The sequence below is a fragment of the Rutidosis leptorrhynchoides genome, chromosome 1 (assembly GCF_046630445.1).
Source record: "Rutidosis leptorrhynchoides isolate AG116_Rl617_1_P2 chromosome 1, CSIRO_AGI_Rlap_v1, whole genome shotgun sequence".
Taxonomy (NCBI): Eukaryota; Viridiplantae; Streptophyta; class Magnoliopsida; order Asterales; family Asteraceae; genus Rutidosis; species Rutidosis leptorrhynchoides.
Window position 1 is genome coordinate 541,266,566 of NC_092333.1, and position 6,320 is coordinate 541,272,885.

At 32.3% G+C, this 6,320-nt stretch overlaps 1 long non-coding RNA gene across 5 annotated transcripts; it reads right to left on the reverse strand.

Moving 5' to 3' along the window:
• Positions 1-268: 268 nt before the first annotated feature.
• Positions 269-6,040, reverse strand: LOC139878377 (uncharacterized). 5 transcript variants are annotated; one of them, XR_011769285.1, is made up of 11 exons: positions 5,645-6,040; positions 5,491-5,512; positions 4,935-5,292; positions 4,099-4,807; positions 3,897-3,974; positions 3,312-3,610; positions 2,482-2,547; positions 2,274-2,379; positions 1,748-1,801; positions 1,463-1,661; positions 269-798 (listed from the first exon to the last, which is right to left on the reverse strand). It is a non-coding gene; the product is annotated as an uncharacterized lncRNA (long non-coding RNA). The 5 variants fall into 5 exon arrangements; XR_011769279.1 differs by having other exon boundaries at positions 2,463-2,547; XR_011769273.1 differs by lacking the exon at positions 2,482-2,547 and having other exon boundaries at positions 4,935-5,215.
• Positions 6,041-6,320: the final 280 nt, after the last annotated feature.

The following is a 6,320-nucleotide window of genomic DNA, read 5'->3' on the forward strand; positions in this document are numbered from 1 at the left end:
GATAGTTTTGGCTGAAATGTGATTTCAGCACTACACTGGTTACACAGTCTTTGTTTTCGAATTCATCGAAACATTATAAACCATTTACATTATCTAATCTTAACAAATCAAAGGCTACCTTTTGTTCCACTAAAGTAAGAACATTATTGTTGACTCCTGTTTTACTGCATGAAATAAACTACTCGTATAAGTTAAGCATCATGACGTAATAAAAATTTAACTGAAAGAAAAAAATAAACAAACTTACACATCCCTGACAATTTTTGATCAAATGCCATCCTCATTGTTTGCAAGTTGGATGCAAATACTCAAACACTAAACACATGAAAGACACAACAAACTTGATTTCATGATAAATTAAAAGGCATGACAATATTCAGTTACTGAAACATATAAAGAAAATATAAAGCAACATCACTTTTCAATGAAAATAACAATCAAGGAGAATATCTGCATTTCTTAAATGTTTTTTAACTTTGGGAGAAAATTACTATTCTATGGACATATATAAACATAGGCAAGGAAACTGACTTATTTAGTAGAACATATAATCATCAATCGATCGAATGGCAAGAACAAAGGGATATGCCCTGCTAAGATACAACTCATTTTTTTCATTGTGCCACAACTGCAACTTAGTTGCCCATGCAATACAAAACTCATGTGTTCACATCCAAAAGAACGTGAGCTGCCATGGGTGCAACTCGGTTTTCAATGAAAACGACCATCAAGGACAGGGAATAGTAACAACTATGTCATTTTAAAATGAAGCTGTAGATACTAATTTCAAACAGAAACCTATAATCAAAACAAAAAAATAAAATAATTAAAACTATCTAACAATGTATGATTGTAATGTGAAGCACAAAACAAAAAACAAATAACAAAAACCTGCCTTTTAACACAGGCTATGGCCATATTGCTACCAAATTCCAACAAATAATAGTAAACATGTGTTTTATAAAAAGAAAATTAACATCGCTTCATATATAACCGAAGCAAACAAAACAGCATACGAACAAACATTATCTATTAACATTTAACATATTTCATAAAATAAGTTTTCAAATACTCAAACATCAAGTATCTATTAGCATGTACCATATCATTATTGACATTAACACTGTTTTCAATATCTATGTCTATTAAATTAAATATCAAACTAAAGTATATTCAAGATCAATGGTCCACCGAATTAAATTGAATGTCAATAATAAAAATACAGTTTATGATAAGCCATGTATATATTATTATTGTTGTATCCATAAAACCCCTAAACGAAGCAAATAGTATGATTAACATATCACAAAAAAATTTAGCATGTTATAGAGTATATGAACCCCTAACCAAAGCACACAAAGCAATATACGAAGATGAACAAACATTATAACAGATACCATCAATGTAATCATTTATTTAATAAAAATACTACATACATTATAATTACACGATAATTTGTTACCTGTCGATATATATGAAGCTACTGTCGATAATTTGTTTAACAGACGTGTATGGATGGCGTGAGATTTATCGGAGTTGTTGAAACGGCCAGATTGGAAAGTATGAAAGTGGTGGTGATTGTGTTTTTTGCAGAGTAAGCTTTTGTACCCCAAAACAGTCGTATCATATACTCCTTCCTGTTCATTTCATTCACCCTATCTCTGTAAAAGAAATTAAAACCCAATCTCACTTCTTTCTCTTAAAAACTAAACTTCACTATTTTACAACTAAACTCAAAATCACTCACCCTCATCCCATATTGCCGGCGTCGGTGGCCACTGTTCCGCCGCTGCACCTGCACCTGCACACAAATCATAAGAGTATTAAAAGAAGTAGATAGATAGATAAAGTTAGGTTTAAAAGAAAATTACATGTCACACAAATCGTAACCCTAAATAGGCCGATTAACATTAAAAGTTTCAGCATCATTATTCATTATCAAATATTAAGAAGAATCATAATTAATGAAAGGTTCAACTGAAATATAAAAGAATCTAGTTTTCATCTTTTCTCTAATCTAACATTAATATATATATACACCATAAACCTGTATATCATATTTGCATTTCCCATGACATATTCATGATCCATTTCATATAGTACCTACTTTTCAGATACCAAAGCAGTTACTCTTTTTAGGTCGAAATAAAACCAACCAAAAGCAGTTAATGTATTAGTAAATGACGATGACAGGAACTATATCCCACTAACTAAATCAAAACCCTAGAAAACAATTATATGTATTTCAACGAAAGATGTTACAGAGATAATACCTCAAAAATACATCAATCAATGGAATATGTAATCAACTGAAGGCAAAAAATATCAAGTTAGCATGTTTTTTTTTCAGTTTGTAGGTGGTAGCAAAGTAGAGAGCACCTGAGAAAAAGAATGAAGAATTGTTCCGTGTGAGACTTGTTTAAAACTATTGCAACAATAACTTTAAGTTGACAAATATGAACCAATATGAAGTTTCAAAACCATTTGTAACAGTAATCTTTCTTGGTCAGCATCAAACATCATAGGGCTCAGTTTTTTAATTTTTTCCTGATGAAAAACAAACGGTTATTGAAAGAGGTAAAACACTTCAGATCATTAAAAATTTTAATATATACTCATTCAACTATGGTATCTTAGTATGATATAAGTCTAATATACAGAGAAGATGGTTAGGTAGCACTACAAATGCAGATATAAAGGAAAAATAACTGCATATTCAATTGGCCTGTGGTTTTAAGTGTGTTTTCGCTATATATTATTCATAACGGTTTTCGTCAATTATATTTTCCTTTGGTGTTTTTCTTTGCTGACATTTGTCACTATGGTTTGTATATGATTGCTTTTGTTCTATATATTTTGTTTTTCCTCCATTGGTCATTCTGCAATTTCAGGTAAAGCTCCTTTCAATGCAACTTGAACAGAGGGTCCTATTGTAGTTTAAGCTACTTGCATTTTTTTTTTTTTTTACAGTTTCATAACTATTTAAATAGTATTAGAGGCCCATTCTCATACAATCAGTTGTTGATATTGATTTGGGTCCACAACAGTTTTCTTTGTTATCATGTAGGCTAATACTTAGACCCCTAACACACACAACAAAAAAACAAATTTATAAAAATATAAAATAACAAAGGATAAACATATCAGTCAAAAAAGAAAATCGACAAACACATAAATCATCAAACTTTCCAATTCAAAGTCAGGGCCGGATTGAACAAAATTCTGACAAAAAAAAGACAATTAAAAGTAACTTAATTTGATTCAACCTACTTCAGTTGATTCAACAGGAGAAGACAATTAAAGTAACTTACAGATTGATGAAGTGTTTCCTTTGACCTTCTTTAATTTAAAAATCGCCACAGAAGCCGCCATTTTTTTCTTTGATTTAGCGATTTGTTTTGGGAGAAGCAATGAAGTAAATTAGGTGGCTTAATAAAGGAGAAGGTGGATGTCGTGGGTGATGTAGACGATGGTGACGGTGATGCTCGATGGCGATGGAGACTGTAGATGAATGTGCAGTCTGAAGGAAAAAAAAAACTGCTACAGTATAACAGTGATAGGGGGTTTTTAGCCAATGAGGTTGCAGAACTTTTACGGTATCGGCGGCCACCTGCATATATCATGATCATACTGAATTCATCTCATGGCCGTAAAACAATACACTATGAACACCAAAATTATATGAAGACTGAGATACGCTTGTCACATCTACTACTACTATTTTATTAGCATTTTCTATGGTGTGTCACATAATGTTTACATCACAATATAAACCAAAAAACACGGGATCATAATACAAACATGTAAATGTATGCACACTATTTTATAAATAAGGTAAAAAATATGAACATTCAATTTGTATCATAAAAACAATCCATGTGTTGCTCATTTGGTACCTGAACCGTTGAGCGAGAAATCCCATATCTTAAATTGTAAATCGCTCTACTATCAGCAGACTGCGTACCTCCATCCATCTTGTTGATTTAAGCCAAAAATTTTAGCGCCATACGCGTTCAAAATATCTTTCAACTCGATACAATAATTGCGGGCGAAATGAAAAATCATAACATGATACTACAGTCAATTAAGTGAAACTACCTTGATGATCATCATCAACGCCGACTTGTAGAAAATTAGCACTTCGGTAATCATCCCTGGGCATGTGAACTGTTTGTTTTTAATCTGTTAGTAATAGTTGTTAATAATAAATTGTTACTTAATGTTGTACTAACCTTGTATTTTTCAGGTTGTCGCGTCATTATTGCGTTTAGAGGGTACCAATTCCTTTACAATTACTAATGAATAACGAATATTTACTTACTCATTTATCGTTTGATGAACTCTTCTATATCAGGGTTCAAATAACAGTGCTTTTACTATGTTCATTCAGTGCTGTGTTTCCTGATTATTTACTTTAAGGTTTATTAGCTCCGATGCTTTGAATACAACCAATGTAGTTTAGTAACAGCAAAGTAAGTAATTTTTAACATCATGTTACATAAATTAAATATCTATTAAGTACATTACCTGTGGTGATGCCATTAGGGTAGCCAACTGATGTGACACAATTGTTGATGTACTCGTACATGTTGAATTCAACGTAGTGGTTTGAAAAGTTTTTCGAGGGTATGTTTTCGAACTTGGTAATTTGTCCGAAGCGCAGTGACATGGGGATTGCTATCATTTGCTTCCATTTGCTTGTTTGTTAAACAAAAAATTTTGAAATCTTGTACGCTGAATCGAGCTTCATTTTCGATTCAAAAAGCGCAATGTCTTTGTAGTTCACATTTACTTGTACTGCATTTCCCTATTTAATGTAATAAAAGTTCATTAGTTGTTTAGTTGCTATAGTATTAAAGCATCAGTAAGTAAATAATGTAAGGGAAATTATATGATATGCGAGTAATTGTTATTTATAATATAAAGCTACTTACATAAGGATCAAGTAGCATACAATACAACAATATCCGGTGGGTAAGTTTGACCTCAGATTGCGAGCGATCTAAATACGATAAACTTTGGCTTCCAATACTTTATCGTTGTCATTTACTTTTAGATGTGTGCGCCAACAGACGATGAACTTATATGACCAGATGAAATATCACACATTGCTAGCAGCAGTGATCACTTCATTCGTTGGATTCGTTCCAAAATCAGCTAACTCATATACTTGACCATCGATCACTGGAGGCCGGCTGCAATGACTGAGATGGCACTGTAGATTCCACACCAAACACATCGCATGATTCATCCGGTCTAGTACCACCACAATTTCCAATCATACGTTTCTTTCTATACAACATGTTACTAAATAAAAGTTACAATCTACTACATAAAGTATTAGACATAAAAATCAACTGCATAACAGTGATATAACAACCCACCAACAACATCAGATGTAAGTCAAAAGATATATAATCCTGAAAAAAACTGATACAAACATCTGATTAAAAATAATGAAATTAGAATACAGGAAAAGAAGATATATACCTTCACAAAAGCAATATTCGAACTGCAGTTAGGTCACGTAAAACAACAACATTAGAAAAGCAAATAAAGGCCCAAAGAGCATAAAATAGGTAAAACAAAAAAAAATAAAAAATAAAAATAAAAAAAAATTAATGGACGTACTTGAACAATATACCTATTAATCGACAGCGATAACTTAAAGTAAGCTTCAATTAACGGCAACTAATCATAATCAGCTAACCGGCAAGTTCAAAATACCCAATTTTAGTAGCGAACGTTGGTATAATGGAAGATTATCAAAAAATTAGCCTCTAAAAGTGCGAAGAAATCAAAAATTCGAAACAAAAATTGCCGTTCACGAAAGCGTTTGTATGTGGAAGAAGATGTCTGGATGTTTGTAGAATTAGTCGGATTAAACAAACTAACAGAAATCCGACGCGGGAAAGCCTATCGCGACAACCATCAACATAAGAAAATATTACGACCATGTAGGAATCTAAAAAGCATCAGGAAGTAAGCTTAGAGCAAGGCGATGAAGAAGGTGAAAAGGTAGGTAGAAGCTTCGAGAGGCCATGGGGCAGATGATTGAAAGTAGAACAAAACCCTAGGTACTCCGTACTAAATTATATATTTATTGGTATACTGTTTTACTGGTATGCTGTTTGGGTTTACGGGATTTAGTGTGTAGGGTAATAATAATTTGACGTTCGAATGTTTATGATTGTTGATTAAACAAATTATATGTTTAATTTGTCGATGAGTTACATCTCTTGGTTGGTAATATTATATGTGACTGGCTAATCTTGGGGATCCTTTATGACTTGTATTTAGGTCCCCTGATCATCATTGTA